At 45.2% G+C, this 26,439-nt stretch overlaps 1 long non-coding RNA gene across 1 annotated transcript; it reads left to right on the forward strand.

Moving 5' to 3' along the window:
* Positions 1-11,742: 11,742 nt before the first annotated feature.
* LOC311594509 lies at positions 11,743-22,327 on the forward strand. The gene is made up of 2 exons (XR_014778114.1): positions 11,743-11,839; positions 21,824-22,327. It is a non-coding gene; the product is annotated as an uncharacterized lncRNA (long non-coding RNA).
* The last annotated feature ends 4,112 nt before the right edge of the window (positions 22,328-26,439 follow it).

A 26,439-nucleotide genomic window follows, 5' to 3' on the forward strand; every position in this document is an offset into this window, starting at 1 on the left:
GTTGTCTAGAAAGGCCCGAAAGGCCCCCAAACAATATAGGCTACGGCCATTGTTTTAGGTTGGCAACCAGAACCACACAGTAAGAAACTATCGCTGAATATTTTATATATACTTGGTTGCAGAATGCAAAGAAACCACATTGAAGTTGAGTTTCCACTCTGCTGTTTAGCTTCACCACACCAAAGTTCTACGCAGGCAGTTGGGAGAGAAAAGTCAACAGTGTTCTTTCCCAGTCTTTGGACTTTACATCCTACACTACCACTTGCCAGGCAAGATGTTCCCACTGCTGTAATAGAGGCACAACCGGATTTCTGATTTCTAAATGATTTGTGATTGACTCAGAGGCCCAATCACAAAAGAAGATTATGCCTGATACTGTGAATTTGATCAAAGGCTCATGACCAGGGAAATCATGGTCACTAGGCATGTACTTAACGCTTTTGTTTTACTAAGTTGACATGTCAGGCTACCTCCCGCATACCTGTTTATAACCATAGACTAGCTCTGTCCTCAGCATTGATCAAAGAAGCCTTTATTTGCAGTGAATAATGGTCAATGCAGACTCAGGGCTGGCCAAGGTTCTGAGAACCGGTGGCTCTTGGGTGCTCAAGTCTTAAATGGGACATCTATGCCATTCCCTGCGAGGCTCAGGGACACACAACATCACAGAAGAAGGGAGGGAAATAATTAAGAGCCAGACAGTGGGAGGATGGCTATGAAATGCCATGGCATGCACACGGCTGCTGAGATTGTCTGCATAGCGCCTGCTGGAAGCTGGGTTCTTAAACATTTGGTCACAGATGGGGGAGCCCTGTCCAGGGGCCATAATGGCAGGAGTCATCGTGTTCAGCGAGGTAGCCACAGGTGAGGTACTGAGCTCCATGCCTGTGTGTGTGACCAGTTAAACTCAGTGTGTCATAAAGAAAAAACAAAAACAAAAGGACCTGAAAGTGGGATGGAGAGTTGGGGTGGGGATTAAGTGTGTGGGGTAGATGAGAATATGATTTGAGTGTGTGTGTGAGTGTGTGAGTGTGTGTGTGTGTGTGTGAGTGTGTGTGTGTGTGTGAAATTTTCAAAAAAAATTTTTAATTTAAAAAGACAGTGAATATGAAAATGTAAGGCCAGTAATCACTGACCAGCACACCTGGCACAGAGCCCAGGAAGGTCTACTGTGTGAGGCAGAGCTTGGGAGAGATAATTTAGGGAAGGTACAACTCAGGTGATATGCATGGAAAGAAAGCTGCAAAGCTGCTTCATCTGGAAGTGGATTTTTGTTATTATTTGATTTTATTCCAACCATACAAAAAGGTTTTCCAAAAATTGAGTGTGGTAGTAGAGTGTGCTTTAGATTCTATCCACAACACATACAGAGAGAGACAGACAGACAGACAGACAGACAGACAGACAGACTTGGGGCAAAAATGTGCTAGCTTGCGTTTAAGGTGTTCTATTCCTCTCCAATGTGAAATCTATGTAGATAATTTATGCAAAATAATTAACTGCCTGCTCCCAATTGTGAAAGGCTGTGTTTCAGGTCAGCAGCTGTGGACTTCCGTCCTAAAATAATGCCAATCACTGAGGTTGTGTATGAGAACCGCCTGAGGCACCAGTCCATTCCTGTGTGTATTTTGGCCCCAAGCATCCCACACGGATTGCTTAGACCCATAACCTTATTTAATGCCAACATGCCTATCAGGAGCCTGAGAGATGCCCCCTACCCCCCACCCCCGCCCCAGGTAAAGACATTTACTCCAAGCCTAAGTTCAATTCCCAGAACTCAAAATAGTGGTATGAAAAAACCAGCGCTCACAAACTGTCCTCTGACCTCCACATGCTCCTTTCAGCATACGTGTCACACACACACACACACACACACACACACAGAGAGAGAGAGAGGAATGTTTTCATTTACAACTCATACTGTCTGTGAATTAAATAGCTGCAAGGCCTTTCCTAGTCTGCAGGAGTTAACGCGTGAGGGGGGGGGGCTGCAGGAGGACCCCCGAGCTGTATTTACTAAGCTGGGAACTCAGCTGGAATTTTGAGACACAGACAGATGTTTTCATCTCGGTGGCAGGTGTCTCTCAAGCAACCATCAGTGAATCCCCAGAAGGGAGAGGGCAAAACAAAGAATGTCACCCCCAGATAAAAAGAAGTTATTAAGCCTCCACGTGATAAACCCAGGAATTTTTCTTGCTCTCTCTTGCACATAGGAATGTTTGACTAGTTCATTCCTTGCCTTGCCCTGTGGTTTACCCCGGTGCAACGCAGCCTTAAATGGGCATGGTGGCATGGTCTCTTCATAATCTTCAGCCGCACTTTGCATTCTGTTGATGGGGGGGGGCAGGGGGGAGGGCGGGGACCCTGCCAAACAAGAAATGTCACTCAGTCAGTGGTAAGGTGTTAGGACATGCATTTCTACATGTCCCCTTTTCTACACCTCATCAAAAGGACTCCCTGCATCAGCCATTAGCAATGTTTGAAGTAATTATTCAATAATTCTCCTTTCCATTGAGAAAAGACAGTCTCTGAACTCACAGGCGCCTCTCTTGGTGAGACATTAGAAGCAGACCCGAGGTGTGCAGTGCAGGACTTGCAACCCATGAAGATCCCTTCTTTTCTTGTGGATATGAGAAGAAACATTTGCAATACACACTCTAAGGATAATCCAGTGTTATTAATGAATTAGTGTCTAAAATAAAAATAAAGGATGAGTATCATGGCCAACGCCTGTAAACCCAGCACTTGAGAGACTGAGGCAGGAGGATTGCTGTGAGTTTAAAGCCAACCTGGGATTTAAGGGTGACAGCAGATTTTTTTTTTTAGCTGGGAAATGCAGCTCAGTGGCAGAGTGGCTGGCTATCATGCATGAAGTCCTGGGTTCAACTCCTGGTAGAGAAAAGAAAGGAAGGAGGGAAGAGAGAAAGAAAATAGATTTAAAAGAAAAAAAAAAGAAGCGAGAGAACCCTAAATCCTCCCAGGCTCACCACAGGAAGATGAGACAAAACCTAAAAGAGGGGAGCTGGAAATAAAACAGAGTGACAGTCTAGGGTCCCGTGGGGGTGGGGGTTATTTTTGCAAATAAAGACATTAAACCAATAGAAAGTGTAAATGCCCATCCAGTTTTTCAAGCTGCTACAAAGTCAACGCCGTTCTGCCCATCACCTCCTCACTGTGCTCTTCTCTATGGATGAAAGGAAGAAAGAACAAGGGTCTTAATTCTACTTAGTCTATTGTTTCCTTGTTTACCCTACTTTTTTATTTGGAAGAGAAAACATTAAAACCACGATTTGTTCTCAAAGCTTCAAGTCACAAAGCCTTAAGCGCAATGTAAATACTGCAGTTTATACCTCAAAGGAAAACTGGTGGATCAAGGGACAGCCGTGCAGGGAGAGTAACAAAACTCCTATACATATGTAAAGAAAAATAGTAACAGTAAATGTTCATACATTTGAAATTATATTAGCAAATCCTGACTTAACTGCCAAGGGAAAAAGGCCTCAAAGTGCACAGTGTGTGGGCTTGGCCGACAGGATTCTCCATGGACTAAGACACACACATACACACACACACACACACACACACACACACACATACACACACACACATTTTTGCAATAAAACATCAGATGGATAAGGCAACTGAGGAAAAGAAGAAGAGACACTTATTGCTTTCCAGTTCTTCGTAAAACAGTTACCTCACTGGTCTTTCACAGCACTGGAATGAATGTGCCTCCTTACAATGAGTTTGCCTCCTTGTGGACATGGTGGCCCTGCCCTTGTGGACAAACTGTCCTTTGCTCATTCCTCTTTTTAGGTAATTTTGTTCATTCCATGGCTGTGTTGTTTTTTCATGACAGTTTCTACGCCCTGATAGAGACTGACCGTGGATGACCCCTACTCCTCCTTAATCTGCAGAACAGGGAACCAGCACAGAAGACCAGCATTATACAACATGCCTTCCCTGGAGTCGGCCCAAGTTGGCAGCTGGCACCCAAGCCACATATATTTTCCTCCACTTGCAAACTGCTCTCCTTTTAATCTTTGAAAAATACATTGCTTTGGGGCCTGGGGTGTAGCTTTCTCGGTAGAGTGCTTGCCTGGTTAAAATAACAGAGGCTTGCGCTGATCCCCACCATAAAACTGGACGTGGTGGTACAGGCTCATCACCCCAGCACATCCTTGCCTGCATTCTAGAATTTAAGATCAGCTTGGGCTACAGGAGAACAGCTTTCCCAAAAACAACAGCAGCAGCAAACAAACAAAGAACAGAGAGTGGAAAGATGGCTCAGTGGTTACAGTCACTTGCTACTCTTACAGAGGACCAGAGTTTGGTTCCCGGTCCCCACACCCGGTGGCTTGCAACCAGTTGTGACTCCAACTTCAGAGGACCCACGCCCTCTGACCTCTGGTGTTATCATCACTTAATGTGTATATACCCACATGCCTATACATAACGTAAAATAATAGAAATTAAGCAATACCAACAAATCCCACAAACCCAAGGCTAAGGAGCTCACAGGACCTAGCTGTGAACCCACTACTGTTATTTTGCTCAGTGGACAGAGTAGCAAGCTGTCCTCTGTGCTCCTAACCACACTTTTTTTTGAAATATATATTTATTTATTATTATGTATACAGTGTTCTTCCTATATGTACACCTGCAGTCCAGAAGAGGGCACCAGATCTGATTATAGATGGTTGGGAGCCACCATGTGGTTGCTGGGAATTGAACTCAGGCCCTCTAGAAGAGCAGTCAGTACTCTACCTCTGAGCCATCTCAGAGAAGTTTCTTTGTGCCTGGTGGCTAGCACAGAATTTCAGAACTGAGTTTGTGAGTTTAAAAGTACAGAGAATAAGTGACTATGAAGTGCTGAGCCACAAACAAGACAGCTATCTTGTACCTCCTCTCCCCAAGGCTCAGGGATCATCAAGAAGATACAAATACATATAAAGGTTAGAGATGGGGCAGACTGTGGAGAGCCACAGATAGCAGCGCCCCCTGCTGCTTCCCCAGCGCAATGCACCCCTTATGCGCATGCACAGTGCGCCTTTGAGCAAGCCCCTTATGCACATGCCTGAAGGCATAGCGTGAGGTGGTGTGATCCGAACAAGGCATAGCGTGAGGTGGCGTGATCTGAACGCACCAACCAAGAGTGACAACGTGGCAGTCTCTGATAGGACCAGGCACACTATAAAGGTTCTGTGGGAGCTTTTCTCGGGGTCACTCCGATAGTCCAGGATCCTGAATAAACTGCGGCAAGAAGAGTTCCCGGTGTTGGTGTCTTTCCTGCTGGTCGGGGACGGCATCGACAGCAGAGCAGAGTGAAACAGGGCAGGACCAGTACATCAGTGCATTCACTGTAGCTGGGCTGTCTGCCCGAGAGTCTGGCCAGCCAATATCCAAACACAGAATGAGAAGAGGCTCATAGGCTCTTTTGGGGAGGTGGAGGGTTGAAACAGGGTTTCTCTGTGTGGCCCTGGCTGTTCTAGACTTAATTTGTAGATCAGACTGGCCTCGAACTCCTACAGATCCACCTGCCTCTGCCTCCTGAGTACTGGGATTAAAGGCGAGCGTCACCACGTCCTGCTTAGCTCCCTACTCTTAATTGAGGACATATGAATGGTTGACTAGGGAGGGATATTCCATTTTCTTTAAGAGTGTGGCCCCTGATAGGTCAACCATGCTCTAGCAGGACAGACCCACACCCAGGAATATATGGGGAACACACATCAGAGACGATGGGTTGTTTAAAAAAAAACAACAAAAACTCAAGAGTAAAAAAAAATATTTTTAAAAATTCATGGAGAGAGAAATGAAGTCAACATTATCAGAAACATGGACAGGTGGATACAGGAGGTGATGGCTTTTCCTGACAAACAGAAAACTGAATTGAGATTTCTAAGGAGTAACTGAGTTTTGGTTTTTGTTATCAGCCATCAATTTGTTTATCCGGTCACCTGCCAGAGTCCATCCTGAGCTGAGCCCAGTCTGTCGTTCAAGGCCATTTGGGGGACCTGCTTTGGACCTCGCATATTGCTGTGATAAAACACTGGCCAGAAGCAACTTAGTGAAGAAATGGTTTCTGTGGTTTATAGTTACAACTCATCACTGAGGGAAGTCAAAGCAGGAACCCAAGACAGGAACCTGGAGGCAGGAATGGAAGCAGAAATCATGGTGGAGCCCTGCTTACTAGCTGGGTCTCATAGCTCAGTCAGATTGCTTTTTTAATACAAGCAAGTACTTAGTCAAGTCCAGGACCACTTGAACAAAGGTGTTAACAGGCTATGCCCTCCCACATCAATCATTTATCAAAAACCAAAAAAAAAAAAAAAAAAAAAAACCCCAAAACTTCACATCCTTATTTTCAGGCCAATCTGATGAAGGAATCTTCTCAAATGATGCTCTGTCTCCCCAGATGACTCCAGCTAGTGTCCAAGCTGACAAAAAATTAACCAGCATCCTGAAGAATGTGATAAGCAAAATAAGCCAGACTTAGAAAGACAAACACACATTCTTTCTCTCATGTGCAGATCCTAGATTTCAATTGCTTTCTCTCTCTCTGTGTGTGTGTGTGTGTGTGTGTGTGTGTGTGAGAGAGAGAGAGAGAGAGAGAGAGAGAGAGAGAGAGAGAGAGAGAGAGAGAACCATGAGAGAAAAAGAAGAGGTTTTAGAGGAGGGAGATGAAAGAAGGAAGGACAATAAAATACATCTAACATGACACAGAAAGGGGAAGTATTTGGAGGAAGGATAAGACCAGAAGTGGAGGGGCATGGGTCAAAATGGAAGGTCCACGGGAAGAGGGATGAGCTCCCATAAAGTCCCATGTATGTCTACAAATGCCATAATGAAATTAATTTCTCTGTATGCTAATTTTAACATCAATTTTAAAAACAAGAAACTTAGACTCTGAGTGAGTGCGTATATGTGTGTGTGTGTATACTATATGTATATATATATGTCACTTATATAAAGTATATATATAGTATATAGTAGCCACTTATCATTTTTATTACTGCTGATGTACTGCAAGTAAATATTGGACCACTGGACAAACCAGAGATGGTGTGTTCACACCAACATCACCACAAATGCAGAAATTGCATGTTACTCTGTAGCAGCCATCCTGCACTTGGCCATCACAAACTTTCAACTTCACTCTACATCATGAAATCATTGTTTCCTATGCTACCCTGGTAAAAATACTGCTGTATGGAACATTACTACATTGAGATCATAGGCACACATCACAAAGCCTCTAGTTTTCCTACCTCTTGTCCCTGGTAAGCATGTGTGTGTGTGCGTGCGCGCGCTAAAACAGAGCCCTCGCTTCAAAGGAAATAAGAGAGTTTATTCTGGAGCCAAGTCTGAATACCCATAGCCCGGGAGCACAGATTTGCATTACTTTAAATATCATGTTACAATGTGGTAAGAGTTTGTGAAGTTTTTTGTTTTGTTTTGTTTTTTCTTTCTTTAGAACAAAAGAAGATCATAAATCAGACCCTTTTATTTATTTATTTACTTTAGGTTTTTTGAGACAAGGTTTCTCTGTGAAGCCTTGGCTGTCCAAGAATCACTTTGTAGGCCAGGCTGGCCTTGAACTCACAGAAACCCACCTTCCTCTGTCTCCAGAGTGCTGGGATTAAAGGCATGAGCCACCACAGCCAGCTTAATCAGACACTTTTCAATAACACAGTTGGGAATAGCAGGTAGGCTGTTGCCACAAAACATGGAATCTTTATTTGCCTCAGATGATATCTGATGATATTTTTCAAACTATTTACTTACTTACTTATTTAATGTGTGTTGCTGTTTTGCCTGCATGGATGTCTATGTGAGGGTGTGGGATTCCCTGGAGCTGGAGTTGCAGACAGTTGTTAACTGCCATGTGGGTACTGGGAACTGAAGCTTGGTCCTCTGGAAGAGCAGATAGTTAAATACTGAGCCAACTCTCCAGCCCCTTGATGATATTCTTACCTTCGGGGCTGGTAGAATCTAGCTGTCTCAGAACATTTCAAAAGGATTTAGCTATGCTCATAAGGGTGTTACCCTGAGCACAGGTGAGGCAATAAGCAGCTAGTTAAGGGGGCTAAAAACAACCCAGGATAATCAGCCAATTAGCCTTGAAGAATCCTTAACAGAGGTGTAGCTTTTCCTTCTGTCTCTGGGAACTTTAGTCCGCATATCTCTTTACAGCAGCTACAGACCCAGAGCTGTACACATACAGGGTTGGTTGACTTCACATATGCTCAACTATAGGCGGCAGAGGGATCCCTTCATGAAGTCCAGAGTGAATGTGCACATTGACATTCCACAGCCACGAGCAAGGGCTTCAAGGTCTCTAGCCCAGGGGACAATTTGCCAAATCATTACCTATATGGCCCAGGCTTGAGAGAAAGGCAGAATTTTTCTCAGGGTCTGATTGTGTTTGTGGGCAGTTGATCAGTGTGTGCAAAGACCAGCAACAGCGACATCCTCCTCTCAGATTTGTACAGCTTGGAGCTGCTCAACCACAGAGACTGTCTACTGAGACTAGCTTACTCTGTCTCCTGTGCTGTACTTAGTAAACACATTGAGGCTTGGAGTTTCGGCAGTTAGAGAAGCCTGCCCAATGCCACCTTCATTGTATGATGTGTGTCTGTGTGTCTGTCCTTTCTTTGTTCCATCACCTCTCCTAGTCAAGGTTCCATGACGTAAGGTTCAAAGGATGTAGAGTGTTTAGTAGAAGCCATATTTGAGAGGCTCAGCAGGCAGCAGCAGGCAGATCTCTGTAAATCTAAGGCCAGCCTGCTCAACATAAAGATTACAGGCTAGCAGGGACAACAGACTTTTTAAAAAATTAAAAGGACACATGGAGAGGGAGATTCTAGAGAAAGATAAGGGTAAGGAGGTGGGAAGGCTTAGAAAGTACAAGTGATTAATTCACCGACGAGTTTGAAAACAAATGAAAAAGGAAAGTTGAATATTAGGGGTTCAGCAGGATTAATCTTGCTAAATCTGTCTGTGAACAAAGAACACATGCCTGTGAACACATCATCAATGCTAAAGAAACGCATTAGTGATCCACAGCCATATAAGAAATAATAAAAAAAAAACTTAGAAGTATACAATTGCAAATGCTTATTTTCACCACAGTTCTTGGGAGTCATGGAACAGGGCCTTAGCTGGGTGGTTTCAACTCAGGGTCACTCACCAGTTGCAGCCAATTTTGACTAGAGTCATATTCATCTGAAGGCTGGATCGAGCCAGAGACTTCTAGCCAAGCTTACTTATGGAAACCTTGAGTTGTTGGGGTAGAGGGAGGGGTCACTGACTTGAGGCTTCTGGTCCTCACCATGGAACAACAGAGAGTTATTCATGACAAAAGGGCTGGCTTCCTTCACAGGGAATGATCTGAGAACAAGCCACCAAGATGATGCTGAAATGCCTTTGATGATCAGCTGGTCTCCAAGGGTGTATGCTCTCTCCATTTCATTCCATTATTTAGAAATGAGTCTGTGCAGCCAGTCCACGATCAAGAGGAGAGGAAGTAAGATCCATATATTGTAGGGGGGGGGAGTGTCAACACATCCATAAACTGCACATGACTGGGCATGGCAGTGTACACCTGTCATCCTAACAGGCAAGACGATCAAGGGTGGGAGGCCAACCTGGGCTGTGTAATAAGACTATCAAAAAATCACTCATGGGCTTTTTTTTTTTTTTCTGATCTAGGATTTCTCTGTGTAGTCTTGGCTGTCCTGGAACTAACTCTGTAAACCAGGCTGGCCTCAAACACACAGAGATCCACCTGCCTTTGCCTCCCAAGTGCTGGGATTAAAGGAGTGCACCATCACTGCCCGCCCGGCTAGGGGCAATTTTTAAAAAACAATCTATATAGCGTATCATACCTTACATAAACACATAAACATAGTGAAAATAATTTTTCATGAAACTTCTCTTTAAGAGTCATGCCCAAACAGGTACTTAAAAAGGCAGTCATTACAATGTCGCAAAATCTAGTTTACTATTGCCGTCTGTTTGTTATAGTGAGTGTCCTTACAAAAGGCTTCCCATGTTTTATTCAAACACTAACATGAGTATTCCTCATGCCTTAAGGTTGTCAGCCTCACTTGAGCACCCTTTCCCTGTGCATGCGGAAATTTCTCACACTTGAGGAGAGCATCCTAAGGTAGATACTATAACTTCCTGGACTCCCTTGCAGCTAGTTCTTAGGAATGGGACTTTTGTTCTCACATAAGATGTAGTTTCGAAGAACAACATCTCCCCCCCACCCACCAGGACCTGGTTCCCAGTGAAGATGGAGGAAATGTTCCCCCGTGATAGAATCTTGCCTTTGGCTCTCTCCTCCTCAGAGTCTTGTTGTCCCCTGGGTTAGCTGTATTCTTAAATTGCCCATCTCCAAATACTATGCTCAGCGCTTTATCACACTGCTCCCAGCCCCAGAGCTGCTTCATTGCAACACACAGACTTAGTGCTGCAAAACAACAGTGATTTTATTATATCCACAGATACTGAAAATCAAGAATGGAAAAAGGACGCGTAGTGTGCAGTAAACTTCAAACCCCTACCCAGATCTAGCCAATGGACAGGACATTCTCCACAGTTGAGTGGAGAGTGGGGTCTGACCTTCACACGAACTCTGGTGCCCCATATTTGACCATGTCCCCTGGATGGGGAGACCTGGTGGCACTCAGAGGAAGGGTAGCAGGCTGCCAAGGAGAGACTTGATACCCTATGAGCATATACAGGGGGAGGAGGTCCCCTTCAGTCACAGTCATAGAGGAGGGGAATAAGGGGAAAATGGGAGGGAGGGAGGGATGGGAGGATACAAGGGATGGGATAACCATTGAGATGTAATATGAATAAATTAATAAAATATTAAAAAGAAAAAGAAAGAAAAAGGACGCAGTAAGGCCGGGATATAGTAAAGGATACAGACTCTGGCTGAGGAGGGGTTGTCACTTGAAGATCTGGGACTGAAATCTGAAGATGTAATCACAGTTATAAGTAGCAGCTGATGGCTGAGGGCTGTTAGCTAAATAACTGCAGGTAGCTACATGGGCTTCCTCACAGCACGGAAGAAAAGTGTGTGGGGTGGGCATATGCTGCAGCACTCCTTAGGAAAATATGTTATGCTCCATAGATGAGTGACATCCCTCCTGAGCAGCTTAGAATTACTTGCAATGCTGATAAAAACGAATTTGTGTCCCAGACTCATCCCTGAACCGTGGCCAGAAAAAGAAAAAGAAAAAGAAAAAACTAAATGCAACCTAGAGCACCAGAAGGTATATTTCCAGGAAGAGTCCTAGGGTGAGGTTGTATTGCTCAGAGCTGCCTCGTACTAGGGTCTGAGGTTAAACACAAATACCATTTTGTGCTGTATTTGACACCAAGAAAACCAAGGAGGGCACGAAGGCTGGGTTGGCAGTGAAGCTCTCTGCAGCGCTGGGCAGGGCATACAGGGGGCTTCCTCTAGTTGAACAAGCCTGTAACTGAACTCCGTGATCTGATTCAAAATCTGCTGCTTTACACCTGCTGAACACCTGCTTTACAATTGTTAAGAAAACTAAGCTAAATGGAGGTAGTTGCACACTTTTTAGGCATAAGGTTATTGTGTAATTCAAATGCTGATTTATGCACCCTCCCCCATATCAGCTGGCAGCCAATTGCTGGGCAGGGTAGAGAATAGGGCTGAACTTCCTGCCAGCCAGAGGAGGAGGAGGAGGAGGAGGAAGAGGAGGAGGAGGAGTTAGAGGAAGAAGAAGGGTTTCAGCCACAGGAAAGGTCCAAGAGACAACAGCAGAAGGAGCTGGAGGAAGAAAGCTACAACGTGCAGGTATCTGGGGGGCAGGGGGGATCTGTGCTGGAAGGGAACCAGATTAGAGGGTTAGGCATAGAGTAATAACTGCTCAGTTAATGTGTTGTGAAGCTTATTTTTGAACAAATATAAAAAAGTCTCGGTTATTTCATTGAGAGCTGGGTTAATAGAGAAACCGAGGAAACAAACACAGTTTTGTAAGAAAAAGAACATTAGCACTCTTTAATTCTCTAATCCTGGCACTTGGGAGGCAGAAGCAGGCTGAGTTCTGTGAATTTAACGACAGCCTGGAATATAGTGAGTTCCAGGCCAGCCAGGGGGCTACATAGTGAGACCCTATTTCAAAAAGCAAAAACAAAAACAAGCTAGGGTAATAATGTGTGTAGTGAGCTTAGAGCAACGCTTGGGATAGAGAGGGCGCACAGTATGTGATCTTGCCATCATGCAAGAGCTAAGATGCTCATTGCCTGACGCTGAAGGCCTCTGATCGTCTGACGGTGAACGTGGAGATAGTGGGTGGCGACCCCATGTTATATTCCTCCAGACTCTAGCAGAGTCCTCAGCACACAGGACAAGGCCTGAGGACCTAGGCTCCCTGGTACCCTCTGAGGGCTGTCTTTAATGGCCAGGGGCTACTATTGAGGACCATATTCAGGCAAAGGCCTTTGGAGTTCCCACCACTGGGTGGTAGACGGGAGCTACCACAGTTGCGATAGTAGGAGCTCCTCTTGGGCAGTCCTCTCAGACTTGAGCAGGACTCAGAGAACCAAGGGCTAGCTGACCCCCAGAGGCCACTGAGCTGTGAGAGGTGGCAGAGCAGCCGGTTCTTTACTGTGGGACCCAATGGAAATTTGTTGGGGCGGGGTCGCACCAGGGGGGGGGGGGGTCTGGCACAGTGAGGGTCCCGAGTGCAAGCCTCATGCCTGCATACTGACCTAAGCTCACAGTCAAAGCCTGAGGACGGGGCGGGAGGAAGGGGGGAGGGGGGAGGAGGAAGTGGAGGGGATGACAACTTGGGTCTGCAGTGCAAGACTCAGACTGGGGCCCGGGATAAAGCCAAGGTAGTCAGGCAAAGAAGCCCAAAATGCTTTTTGTTATGGCTGTTTTGTCATAGCAACAAAAACCGAAAGTAAAACACGGAACAAGTTAAAAACAAGGGGAGCAGGGCCCGCTAGGTGAGTGATAGTGGTGACAGGAGGCGGGGAGGACTTGACCCTGCATTTGAGGCACAGCAAAGATGATAGCGCCAGCAGGGACCAGGGAGGGAAATTGGGGACTTGGCCACACTGTCCTGCCCACACAGCTTTCTCCAGAAGCTCTTTCCGGTGTGTCTTGCCACATGGCGAGGAAGGAAAACAGCGCACAGGTGTTGGGCCTCAGCAACTCGTTGATTTAGAATAAACACACCGAAGGTCGCCCTGCGGACCGGTCCCTACACCACCTCAGGGATTCCTTTACAAGTCCGCTTGCTCCGGAGCCCAGAAGTTACAAGTGGAGTTTGTTTGCTGCGTCCCTCCAAAGTGCAAGCAGAGCCGCCCGCCCGCCCGCCCGCTCAGATTGCCGCCTTGCTCGCTGCTCCTGCAGTTCCTTGCCGCCGCCGCCGAGCTCAGAGCAACAGCGAGCGGCGGCGGCGGCGGTGCGAAACCGGGGTGGTAGCCACGGAGCCTCGGGAGCAGCGCCGAGAAAGTCGGGAGCGCTCCCGCGACCTCATCCCAGAGTAACAGGGAAAAGGAGGATGCCGTTATAAGGTTTATAGGGAGAGCAGAAGGAAGAGTGCACGCCTGAACCAGGATGGCCGAGTGGTTAAGGCGTTGGACTTAAGATCCAATGGACGTATGTCTGCGTGGGTTCGAACCCCACTCCTGGTATAAGTGTTACTTTTGTTTTTTGCCGCGGGATATTAATTTTTTTCGGTCCAGATTGCTTGAAAAATCGAAGTTCTTATTTCCAATTAAAATAAATGTAGTTCAACCCTTACTAGAGCAAGTCTCCCTCAGTGAAGCGACTGCATCTCCAGGAACTGTGCACGGCAGAGGACTTTCTGACCGCTTCCGGAGCTGTGTATACTAGGCGGTAGGAGGCCTGGCGGGAAGGCCTGCCTACTTTTCGCAAAAGTACTTCTGCCTAGAAGGAAAAAGCAAGTCCGCCTCTGCTTTTCTCTGCCTCTATCGGTGCTTCCCAGTCCCTCCTTTTCTTTTCCTCTAAAGTTTAACTTGTTCACATGCAACTCTTTAGTTAATTCCAAGAAGGTACCATTTGGTCTGAAGACCCAAATTTTAAATATTTTGGCCTTTTCTTTTTCTTCTATTTTCTTCGAAAGTATTTATTTGTTTGTTTGTTCACTTTACGTCCCAATCGTAGTCCCTTCCCTTCTCCTCCCGGTCCCACCTCCCTCCCTCTCCCCGCCCCCTCTCAGAAAAGGGACTCTACCTTTCCCCCGCGCCCCCCCCCCCCCCCGGACCCCACGTACCCGAACACATCTCAGCACATCAAGCCACATCAGGATTGAGCTCATCCTCTTCCTCAATGGCTTAGCGAGGCAGCCTCGCCAGGGCTTGGAAGTGATAAAAAATCAGACCACAGAGTCCATATCAGAGACAGTCCCCGCGCCCCGTACTTGGGGACCTGCATTAAGCCTGAGCTGCCCATCAGCTACGGCTGTGTAGAGGGTCTAGGTCCAGTCTGTGCATGGCCCTTGGTTGGTGCTACAGTCTCCACAAGCCCCTCTGCGTCCTGGTTAATTGGCGCCTTTGATCTTTTTGTGGCGTCCCTGTTTTTAATATAAGCAGTCTAAGATCTTAATTTGTAGGTATGGCTCAAGGAACTCCCCAGACTTTTGAATAAGTTGAAGGACACTCATTAAATTCCTCAATACAATCATAAAACCTAGAAAACATTGATCATTTCTTTTCAACCTCAGGCCCATTTCATTTATCTGGAGACATGGAACTAAGTCTTTATTTCGAAAGGCTCAGAACTCTGCGGGGGGAGTATTATCAGTATATTTAAACAGTGACACCTACTGGTAATCTTGAGGTAAATTTTATTGTTTAGACAACCCTGATTTTTTTTTTTTTTTTAAATAACTGTCTTTAGGCTATTAAGGTAATGTCAATACAGACAGAAAGTTGACTTTTTCCCTTCCTTTAAATCTTTAATAACAAACATCCCATTAAGCAGAATCACTGAGATAACTTTCATGAGCATTGTTTTAATTCTATGATAAAACCCCTCTCCGGCGTCAATGATCTTCGACTCAATTAAGCACTTTCTTTTCATACACTAAAGATGGCCATGAATTTAAGGATATATAGATATATAGATATATCCTTAAATATATATGGATATATATGTGTGGATATATATACATACATATAAAAGGATATATATATATTTAAAACATAGACGTCTTGGTCAGTTGGGCATACACAGGAAGCTTTCTTATTCCTCCTCAGAAGTAAATTGGAGTTTGGGGACTTTGATTAGCTTCTTTTGTTTATACTTTTATTCATTATTTTATGTGTACTTGCCTAAATGTATATAAGTACAGTGCATGGGTGCCTAGTGCCAGGCCAAGAGGAAGCTGTGGATCCCCTGGAGATGGAGGTACAGTTTATAAACTGCCATGTGGGCCCTAGGAACCAAACCCCAGGCCCTCTGTGAGAGCAGTGAGTGTTCTTAGCTGCTGAGCCATCTCTTCAGCTCCATCCGGACCGGTTTTCTTTTTTAGATGCAGTTTCCGTTAGTCAATGAGCAAATCGAGTGCCTGCTATGTACTTCAGGCATGTGCTAATTATTCAAATAAAGTAAATTTTAATGTCCTGAGTTCTAAAATTCTTATTAGCATATTCATAGCACAAAATGGTGTATTCCATAATGACATTTTCAAACATGTGTATCATGTGGTTTGCTTGTATACACTCCTGTTACTTGCTCCGCCCCACCCGTGATTTTCTTTCTCTTCCGGTATACTGCACCTTCCATTTCCAATGTAGATTACAGGCGAGCGAGGCAAGAGAGAATCTGCAACATATGTCTTTCTGAACTATCTTATTTTAGTTAACATGATCTCCAGTTTTATCTTTTTTTCTGAAAATAACATAATTTATGGCTGTTCTTAGATATATGCATGTGTACTGGATTTTCTAGATCCACTCACCCACTGTTAAATTCCTAGGCTGGCCTCTTTCCTTCCCTTAGTTTGGGGAAACACAGCAGTAAACTTGTCTGCACATGTATCTTTGTAGTTTCTGACTTAGATTTCTTTGGTAAGTACCTAAGTAGTATGTTTTATGGTACTTCTATTTTTAGCACGTGGAAAGGAACAATTGCTGTTCATGCCATTTAAGATTATGATACAAAAGAGTGATTTTAATTAAGCGTACTTGCCTTTTATCACAACACTTGGGAGGCAGAGACAGGTGTATCTCTGTGAGACTGAGACCAGCTTGGTCTATATAGCAAATTTTGGGCCAGCCAGGACTACATAGTGAGACCTGGTTAACTGGTTAAAAAGAGAAAGAGAAAGAGAAAGCGAGAGAGACTGGGCGTGGTGGTGGGTGTGGTGGCACACGCCTTTAATCCCAGCACTCAGGACACAGAGGCAGGTGGATCTCTGCGAGTTTGAGGCCAACCTGGTCCCCAGAGTTCTAGGATAGCCAGGGCTACACAGAGAAACCCTGTCTCAAAAAACAAAAAATAAATAAATAAATAACCAAAAAACAAACAAACAAAAACAAAGAAAGAAGGAAATAGGGAATGAAAAACAGGCATAATTGAAATGGAATCCTAGGCGATAGATAGCCATGTTGCATACAGACTAAAGTCAGCACAGAGGTGTGTGATGTGGACTGTCAGTGTGAGCAGACTGCCCTGGGCACTGATGCTCTGGGTCACAGGAAATGAGTCAGTCAGGGTCGGCACCATCCTATCAGCCAGATCAGGCCTGGTCAACACCGGGTGCTCACCAGTGTGAAGTGGGAACTAGGCATAACAGAGCATCTGTGGGCTTGTATGTGCACTCAGTAGCCACACACTGAATAAAGGAATGACCTCAAAATCCACTGAGAATATTTCACACCTAATTCTGTACACTCTATCCTTGACCATCCTCATTTAGGGAAAGAGGCAGAAAGGTGCCACAGATGCATTTTAATCAGGTTTGGTAGTAGACACACAGGCACAAAAATGACTACTGTATTAAGAAAAATTGTAAGGGCTGGGCATGGTAGCACACACGCCTGTAATCCCAGCAGTTGGGCGGCAGAAGCAGGTGGATCTCTGTGATCTGCCAGGTCTACAGAGGGAGTCCAGGACAGCCGGGACTACAAGAGAACCTCCCCCCCCCCAAAAAAAAAAGAAAAGAAAAGAAAAGAAAAATGCTGAGGTTCTGGAGAGATGGCTAAGTGGTTAAGAGCACTGGCTGCTGCTCTTCCTTAGGGCTGGGGTTCAATTCCCGGCACCCACAGGATAGCTCATAACTGCCTCTAATTCTAGTACCAGGGGATCTGGCACCCTCACGTATAATGTACATGTGAGCAAAGTACCAATGTACATAAAAAAATTTTTTTTAAGAAGAAAGAAACATGGTGAACTTGGCCTGGTGGAAGTCTGTAATCTCAGCACAAAGGAGCCGGAGTTACCTTGTGCATTCTAAGCCAGCCAGGCTACAGAGGGTAATGCCGGTCTCAGACAAAGAAAAAAAGATAACTACAACAACAGCAAAATTAATATTTGCCTCTTGGGGCTGGAGAGATGGCTCAGCGGCTAAGAGTACTAGCTGTTCTTCTAGAAGGCACAGGGTCAATTCCCAGCACTCACATGGTGCCTCACAACCATCCGTAACTCTAATTCCAGGAGAGAGATCTGCCCCCCTGACTTCCATAGCTCCCTGCACTCATGGGCATACACTCACATGCAGATACACACACACACACACACACACACACACACACACACACACACACACCCTTAGATATAGTAAAAACAAAGTTTTAAAAGAAGACTGTTTGTCTCAGCTCTCCAAATCTCCCTCCCGTGTAAGTCAGCATGCTTGTAAAGTCCACACTTAGTCGCAATCCCATGAGGGGAACAGAGACCTGATTAGCAATCAGAGTACAGGAGATTTTTGGGGAATCAGGGATTTTTGTTTTCTTTTGTTTCTTGTTTTGGTTGGTTGGTTGGTTGGTTTTAGATAGAGAGCCTCACTATTTATCCCAGGATAGCCTCAAATGCACTACGTAACCCATGCTGGTCTTCCTGTGTCCCTGCTCCAGTGCTGAGTGAGAGGCCTGGAGTCTCCACAGTCACGCAGACCAAGTTCTCAGCACAAAGGAGATGTACTTGCTGCAGAGTGACAAAAGGCAGGGAATAAGAGGCAAAAGACAGAGGGTAGGGGATGAGAGGGGAGGGAAAAAAAACAAGGAGGAGGGGAGAAAGGGGACAAGGTGGGGGGAGGGGGAGGGGTTCTTTGCCCAGGGGCAACCTTGCAATAAGATGAAATTGGTGTGTTTTGATTGAGCACATGAATTAAGTGAACCAAAAGGTTTCTTTTGATGGCTGGACTTCAATCCTTTGTTAGCGGAGCTTGGTGGTCTGCCTCAGGAGGAGGAAGTGGCCAAGTAAGACCTTGGTGGCTAGCTTTATGGATGTAATCTAATGATCTTTAGCAAGAAGATGGGTAGGAAGGCAGACCCTGTCCGTGCCCTGTTTGCTGTGCTCAGGCCTGTTTAGCCATCACTGAGACTCCTGTGCTGCTGCTTTACTCAAGTTTTAACCCCTCGTTAGCCAGGACTCAGGCCTGTTGTGAGGCCTGAGCAGCAGGTCAACGTGCTGCTGCTGTAATGTTTAACAACTGCTTGGCATACAGAAGTGGCTGCAGATTAAGGCATCATTGCAAGGAATGGCAGATCAGTTTTATATAAGGCATCATTGCAAGGAATGGCAGATCAGTTTTATAGAATGGTAGGGTTGTTCATGAAACCCATTCCTTGTACCTTGTATCCCCATAACAATCGCAAAGCAATAAAATAAGGTTTCTTTTTTTTTTTTTAAGGGAATTTTGGAGGAAGGCATAGAGTGCATTTTTCTGGTTTGTTTATTGAATTTCTTGTTTCACTTAGAAGCCTTTAAATGACTAGTTTTTTCAGCAGAAGCCGCTTCTTCAAAGGCAGAATTTTGGCTAAGTCCTTAAAGAGTGTCTTGTTTAAAAAAAAAAAAAGAACAGCAACGTTCTGAAATCTAACTTAAAAAGAAAAGAAAAATAAACTCTGAGTTTTCAAATACACAGTGAGTGAGTTTATTGTTTTCCCGTGGGTGTCACACCCACTGGGTTAGTCACAAATAGCTATATTAAGGATGTTGTCCACATTTTTTAAACACTAGCAATTCTGACCCACCCAGTTCAGTTATTTAAAATGCAACCCGACTTTAATATTTTGATTCTACATTTAAAAAAAAATTATATCACTGGGACGATGTAAAAACATTATGTACTAGTCTGCTTTAAAAATGTGGCGAGGTGACTTGATGTGTGGCCACCAGGGAAGCCCTTTTCTCTACAGGCTGCCTCTTTTACTGCAGTCGAGGACAAAGAACAGCAAGCAAAAGTGTCTTCTCTCAGCCTGAAATAACCAGTAAATGTTAGAGAGGCCTAATGGCTTCAAATAACCTCTGTACTCCATGGAACTGAATCAACCAGTCAGTTTCTTTGATTGAGATTTTCAGTCTCCTGTAAGAAGTCCTGGGGCCAAAGTAAATTAAGGATGGCCTTTCCCTGTCCAGGCCGGAGAAGAAGGAAGGGTAGGTCTGGGCGCAGAGACCACGCCCTCTGGAGTTTACCTTCTCTCTCTACATCTCTGTCCTCAGGCCAGCCTGTGACTGCCCCTGGAGCAGACAGCCCCCACAGTCCTCCTGGTTTTGTATGTGAGTTTGTTTCTAATTGTTTGGTTTTGGTTTTGAAACAGGGTCTTGCTATGTAGCCCAGGCTGGCCCTTAAGCGCACACTCCTGCTTCAGCTTCCGGGGTGGTAGGGTTATGAATGTGAGGCATTATAGCCAATTTACCAATTTAGTATTAACCCATCTTTTCAAGATGTTTAAGAAAGTTTTCTTCTTCTTTTCTTTTCTTTCTTTCTTTCTTTTTTTTGTTTTGTTTTGTTTTGTTTTGTTTGTTTGTTGTTGTTTCCGTTTTTGGGTAGCCCTGGTTGTCCTGGAACTTTCTGTACACCAGGCTGGCCCCAAACTTACAGAAAATGACCTGCCTCAGCCTTTGCCTCCCAAGTGCTAGGATTAAAGGCAAGCACCACACCCTCACACACTCCCACACAACCCCCCGCCCCCCAGCATTCAGGAAAGTCTCAGGTAGAGAAACCAGCACACTAAAACCCACCAAGCTGTATAGTTCCACCCGAGCAACCCTTCATTCAATATTTTTGAGACAGGACTTCTCTGTGTAACAGCTCTGGCTGTCCTAGACTTGCTTTGTAGACCAGGCTTGCCTTGAACTCACAGAGATCCGTCTGCCTCTGCCTCCGGAGTGCTAGGATTAAAGGTGTGTGCTTCAGTAAGCATTTTTAAAGTACCCAGAATCGGCACTGCTATGTGGAGTGTCACGATACGCTAACAAATAAGACAAATCAGACATTCACAGTCCCGGGCTGAGGCTATAGCTCAATTGGCACAGTACTTACTTAGCGTGGGTGAAAGCTCTGTGTTGACCCCCAGCACCACACAGAACTTGGTATGTGTGGTGGTGCACACCGGCGGCCCCACCCTTTAATAGGACACAGGAGGACCAGGAGTTCAAGATCAGCTAGTTAGCGAACTTGACTGTACCCCCAGATATAGGCGACACTGCCCAGGTCAGGGCCGGGTGGAAGACAAAGCCCTGTCTTTAGTGTTAGGCAACTCATAGCATGAAACTCTTTCCTGGTTGCTTCACGTGGCTCTCCTTGAACTGTAGCCAGGAGCCACCAGCCGCTCCCTGGGAGAGAGTCGCCAGAGGCATGGCCGGCCAAGAGGGTGCAGTCTACATGTGTTCCTCATGAGTACTTGATTTAACCCTTCAACCCCAGGCCACTCCCAGATCGCAAGTAGCCATGAACCCCAGTGCGCATGCACAGACTGCATTCGCTGCTCTTCTTCCAACTGTCTTTTAGTTGACTAAGAGTCTCCTAATTTCCATCATGCCACGGTGGTTCTTCGGGCCTGGAATCTACTGGCTTTTTAGCTGAGATGATTTGAACTTCTGATCCGTCTACTTCCACCTCCCAAGTGCTAGGATTAGAAGTTTAGTCACTACTGACAGCCCTGTTGATATCTTAAACACAGCAATGCTCCCATTATGTGTAACAGCCCTGACTGTCTTGGATTTGCTTTGTAGACGGCTGGCCTCGAACCCGCAGGGATCCCCTGCCTCTGCCTCCCACTCAGCTAAAGATATTCTTTCCATGTGGAATCAACACACTGACTCATATTCTATGTGTGTCAATTGTTAACCTGGTAAAAACTGACTTTTGATGACAACTTAATTTGCATTTATTCCCCTAGATTACAAAACTATCTGGAGATAGCACACTGTCAAAATTAAGATACAGTTTGTCTTTTTTTTTTAATTTTTCTGTTTAATAAGTTATTGCTGATCCTAAATTGATTCCTTATTCCTCTTCTTCTTCTTCTCCTCCTCCTTCTCCTCTTCTTCCTCCTCCTCCACTTCCTTTTCTTTTTGTTTTTTTCCAGACAGGTTTTCTCTGTGTAGCCCTAGCTCCTGGCTGTCCTACAACTTACTTTGTAGTCTAGGCTTGTTTTGAACTCACAGAGATCCACCTGTCTTTGCCTCCTGAATGCTGCATTTAAGGCACACACCACTACCTGGCCCTCCTCTTTTCTCATCAGAAGGGGTTACATAAACTTCTGGAAGTATTAGTTGGTAAGTGGTGGCCTGGTAGAATTTTGTGTAGGAGGGTGCGGAGGCCACAGGGCAACTTTGCTGTTCTTCCTTCAGGAGCCATCTGAAGGAGAGATAAACCTGTTTTCGTTACAATCCCAAGTGTGGGATCGGAATGGTCTTGTGAGAGAACAGGTGAGGTTAATCCACTAGAAGACCAACTACCTCGTGTGGGAGCTTGATTGTTGCCAGCTGAAAAGATCCTGTGAACAGACTCTAGGAGGAGATCTATAAATGAGCCCAGAACTGGAGGCGGGCCTTTTGGAGACTTGGGATAGTTTTGGCTGTTCATCACTCCACTTCAAGACGCTCCTAGAGAGAACCGCTTGAGAGAAGGCTTCGGGGCTCTGGCTCCTGCGGAGGTTCCGAGTTCTGGTTACTCTAGGTTCCAGCAGAAGAAATCCTGCTCATTACGCCAGAAGAATCGTTCCTCGGAACTGATATCCTCCCGGGTTTGTTATTGTGTTCTTTAATCCTCTTTTCCTATTGTTTCAGTTAGTCGGGTTATCAGTGACGTATGCTTGGTTAATAAGTTGTAATAAAATATCTTGGTTAAGAAAATTGAGCCTATAGCCATCCACCTTGTTTATTTGATATGGGTCATTCATTGGGATCTGGAGCTCACCATTTAGGCTAAGCCAGCTGACTAGGGCTTAAAGAGCAAGCATGTGTCTATCTATTAGCTTTTCATCAGGTCCTCATGCTGTGCTGTCTCCACAGTCCAAGACCTGGTGGGATTCAAAAGCCTTGCTCTTTCCACACTATCTCCAGTGGGTGTTTGCTTTTGAGGCAGGCTCTTACTGTGCACTCAGGATGACCTCAAACTCATGGTTTTCCTGCCCCAGCCTCCTGAGTGCTGGGATTATAAATGTGTGAGCCACACCCAGCTTTAATACCTTCAGTCTAGGCTCCCTGAAGTTTGGAGATGTGATGAAAGTCACTTGAGACAAAAACCTGCCTACCTGGTAAAGTATCTTTGCTAGATAAAAGGAGGAAGAGGAGGAGCAGGGGGAAGATGGGGAGCAGGAGGGAGGGAGGGGGAGCAGCAGGAACAGCAGCAGACAAAACTTCTCCTTAAGCCAGCTCAGGGCCACCCCTTGAAATAGTCTTGTTGGATTTCACAGTGTTGTGTGCAACGATCACATTCTTGAGGTTGTGGTTGTGTGGAAAGGGCAAGTGCAGAGGAAGAGGGGAATTTTTTTCTAAACAAAGGGGGATTTGAGTGGACAAGCAGAGGGGAAAAAAAACCACTCACCACAGAGGCATCTGGACTTGAGGGGAGGCAGGCCTCCAGGGGGTACTTGGGATTGAACAGCACAAAGTAACAAAGATGTTTCTGTAGAGACAGTGGCAAGTCGGCAGCTCCTCAGAAAAGCCTGCCTACTGCAACATTCTGATTGGGCTCCCAGGGTTGGGGTGCTCTGACTGCCCAGCCACCTCTGGGGAAAGTGGCTGCTGATATGCCTGAGATGGACATGCTTTCATGAAATTCAGACAAACACATCAGTCCTCCACAAACCCCCCTTACAAACGTGGCGTCTTTACCCTCTGCCACCAGCAAACAATTCTAGCTCAACCCCCACGCATGCCAATTGTTTAGAAAACAACAGTGGACCAGACTGTTAGCAGTCGCTCCCTCTCCTGGCTACTCTTAGATTTCTTTGACAGAAACCTAAGCACCGTGTTTAGACACAAAGCCAAAGAAGAAGCCCACATTGCCCCATTTGGTTTTTTGTTTGTTTGTTTGTTTGTTTGTTTGTTTTGTTCCTAGCAGCCATGAAAATAGATCCCAGTCAGTGGTGACCAAGAAGGAAAAGTGTGGCTGGACAGCTTCCAGGGAAACATCCTTAAAAGACTCTTTGCCTGTTCCCACAGCCATAGATATGACCTCTGGTGCACGAACATCAAACCACGAGGATGGGAGGCACAGGGAAAATGAGCTAGGAAAAGCTTCTCCCCAAGGCTTTACTAGTGCACAGTGGCACCCAGCCCCAGCCATCCCAGCCTCGATGCATCCACAAAAAACAGACATGCACAAAAAATTGTCTTCACAGCGTCTTCACTTTCAGCTCTTGCTAGCTCTACCTCATAGGAATAAAATTAATATACGTTTTAGTATTTACTATAAGCAATCCAAAACCTCACTGCCTGCCTCCCAAGTTAACATGTAAGCTATTCCCTGCCTGCCCCCCACCCCGTGATCCCCATGCTGGACCTCATACATGCTAAGCACAACCACACAACTACATTCAGCCCTTAGCCTTTCCCTTTTGTCTCATGTTCTCTCAACTTTGCTCTGAAATACTGACATGCAATTTAAGGGCACTATCAGATTGTCAACTGCCTAAATACCAACCTTGAAAAAAAAATGTATTAGACTGAAAATACTGCCAATAGTACCAGCATTATGGATGGCATCGGGCAAAACAGAGACCGACCTGGGAGTGCGTTTATTCTAAGTTTCTTAGGACGTTAGAGGGACAAAAGTTCATGAAACTGCAGAATCTGCTCTCACGAATGCAGCCCTGTTTTGTGACTTCCCATTCTCTGCTTTCCTCAAAGATTAAATATGCAAGAGATGGGCTAGAGAGACAGGGTAAGAGTCATGAACTTACATGTGGCACACTGAAAGGAAGAAAAAAGATCTAAGAGCTGGAGATGTAGCGGTGTTGAGATGTAGTGGTGTTGGCAGGGTACTTTCCCCACATGCACCATGCCCTGGGTTTGATCCCTAGGAACTATCTCCCCACCCCACCCCCAAAAACTAAACAAATAAACAAAAAACTGTGTGTGATAATACTGCCCACTATCTGAGCCCTTGCAGGAGACAAGAAGAGGTTCAGAAGTTCAAGACTATCCTCTGCTACGTAGCAAATTTGAGGCTAACACAGACCACATGAGCTCCAGTCTCAGAAAATAAAAATAAAGAACATGAGAAGAGGGCCTTCAAGTGCTATCTGTATCACACGAGGATGCTTCTGTTTGCTTCTTTGCTTGCCTGTTGCTTCTTCAAGCCAAGGTTTCTTGACTGTCCTGAAATTCTTGTGTAGACCAGGCTGGCCTTGAACTCTGAGCTCCACCTGCCTCTGCCTCCCCAGTACTGGGATTAAAGGCATGAGCTACCACTACCCAGCTCACACGAGGATATTTTACTCGAGAACTGTCCACAGAGATGCGACTGTGGTCCCTTGTAATTATAATGGAGCTAAAGGACTGCCATCACTTAGTTTTGTAGCCATGATGTAGCATGATAGCCTCCTCATGTGTCTCTAGCTGGAAATTAACCTACTGTGGATATCAACTATTACTGCACCTGTACATTTGTATAGCAATGTATATGTTGATATATATAATATATGTGTTTGATATATGTATATATGTTATATGTGTATATGTGTGTATATGTTATATATAATAAATTTGTTATATATGTGTAACACATATAACAAATATGTATAACAAGCATATTTGTTTCTGATAACATTATGCATTATGTATCTACTGTTTTTCATCATTGTTTTAGGTTATGCTTCTTCCAATTTCTCAACTGCATCATTTTTATTCTTGGTTTAATCTTCTTTTGTTCCTTATGGCTCTGGGAGCAACAGGCTGATATTTAAGTATACGAACATATATGTGTATACATTATGTGTGTGAGCCCATATAGAATACACTTAGACTGACAGACAGATAAGTGTATGGTAGGCTATAGAATCAGATTTGCGGACATTCTGTTGTGTAACACTTTTCCTCTGAATTTAGAGCATTTCCATCCGGAGAGAAGCTCCTTTGAGACTCAGAAAGTTCTAAACTAAGAGTGGTGATGCATTCCTTTAATCCCAGCAGTCAGAAGGCAGAGGCAGGAGGATATCTGTGAGTTTCAGATCAGCCTGCTCTACATAGTGAGACCCTGTCTCAAAAAAAAAAAAAAAAAAAAAAAAAAAGGCTTGTTAAGACTCTGGAAGTAAAAAAATCTCACTAGTCTCAGGAAGAGCCAGAAACTGACCATATGTACTCTGCTCTTCCACTCCCAGAGTCATATAAACAGTAAGGACTGCTGAGAGGAGGAGATTCTCCAGTCTGTCAGGCTGCCTGCAGCTGTAGAGAGAACTCCTGAACTCCAGTTTTCCTGTGTAGTCACTATGGTAGGCTGGGCTTTTTGGTGATGCAGGTGTCTTTAAGTCCATGTTACTATTAGTAACTCCTCACCCACACGCCTATGAGTTACCCTAGAAAATTCATTGGTTCACTAAACTGGACACACACACACACACGCACGCACGCACGCACGCACGCACGCACGCACGCACGCACGCGCCCGCGTGCACACGTACAGGCACACAAACCACTGAGGTGAGCTGCCTGCTTTTTTTTTCTTTTTGAGACAGGGTCTCACTATGTAGCCCTGGCAAGAATGGAACTCACTATATAAAGCCGGCTGATCTCAGACTCACAGAGGTCCTCCTGCCTCTGCCTCCTGACTTCTGGGATTAAAGAAATGTGCTACCAGTCTCAGTTTAGAACTCCCTGAGTCTTAAGGGAGTCATTTGTTTGAATGACTGTAGTGGTGTGTGGGGCTCGTGGACCACGCCTCCAGTAGAATTGGCATAGAACTAGGGAGAGGGAGCGTGTTCAAACCCGGAAATCTCAAACTTGAGATTTAAACTCTCATC

The sequence above is a fragment of the Acomys minous genome (assembly GCF_964271855.1).
Source record: "Acomys minous genome assembly, chromosome: 3".
NCBI classification, from domain to species: Eukaryota; Metazoa; Chordata; class Mammalia; order Rodentia; family Muridae; genus Acomys; species Acomys minous.